The 1,058-nt window shown below is 37.2% G+C and overlaps 1 pseudogene; it reads left to right on the forward strand.

The window, feature by feature from the left end:
• The first annotated feature begins 617 nt into the window (after window positions 1-617).
• The window catches only part of LOC101575396, a 191,028-nt pseudogene continuing 190,587 nt past the window's right edge, over window positions 618-1,058 (forward strand).

A 1,058-nucleotide genomic window follows, 5' to 3' on the forward strand; every position in this document is an offset into this window, starting at 1 on the left:
GATATATAATTGCATTATCTTAATGAATAGAATGATTTGTTCTAATGGTGTTTGTGAATAGGATCACAAGTCCGCATCTTGTACAGCAATTAACCACTAAGAAGAATATATGCAGTGTATTATTTGTTGAAACTGTCCTTCCGCTTTGATTTGAAACTGTCTCATTGCTATCTCTTTGTCAATAAAACTTTGAAAAAAATGCAAATGTACAGATAAATATGAAAATCTTATAGTTTGGCCTGAAAATTAATCTTTGTAACATTCTGCCTCAGGAAGCAATAGTTGCAGTTAGTGTGCACTTGGTAGGTATACAGTTGGCTGAACAATATTCCAAATGATTGGAAGGCATCCCAGAATTGGCAAAGCCACAACTGTGAGAAGCTCAGAAATGTAACAGTGGAGATTTTCTTCAAATATTATCCATGGAAAAATCTTTGGTAAAAGAATCTCCAGAACATATGGTTAAAATCTAATAATCACCGAATAACAAAGAAAATAGTCTTGAGCAACTGAGGTATTAATTCATTAAAAATGGAGATATTAAATTTTTCTTCAAATGAATTCATATTGAAATGCTACATAGAAACTGTGATGATGCAAAGTGAATACTAGCAAGAATGGGCATAGAAATGAGTTGCCACATAAAAATGGAAATTTGGAAGTTCAACCCAAATGGCAGAGTGGTAAGCAGCAGAGAAAGAGCCTATCAGAGAGTCACCATCCCAATGCTGGAATATAGCAAGGTGAAGAAGACAAGAGGGAGGTAAGTGGGTCCCCTGCACCCAAAAAAGATCTGAGACACTAATTGATTCCCACAGAGAGAGTAAAAGGAGAAACTTCAATGAAGCAATAGATAGCTGGTTCTACCCTCTCCTTCAGATGGGACTCATTTTGTAAGAAGAGAAGTTCAAACTTTTGGACAAACCATAACTGCTGGTTGGGCAGGGGAGATAGCTCAGTGGAATAAGTGCTTGCCTGGCAAGCATTAGGTCTTGAGTTCAATCCTGGATGCCAACACACACACACACACACACACACACACACACACACACACACAA

Source organism: Octodon degus, unplaced genomic scaffold (genome assembly GCF_000260255.1).
Source record: "Octodon degus isolate 3935 unplaced genomic scaffold, OctDeg1.0 scaffold00171, whole genome shotgun sequence".
Classification (NCBI taxonomy): Eukaryota; Metazoa; Chordata; class Mammalia; order Rodentia; family Octodontidae; genus Octodon; species Octodon degus.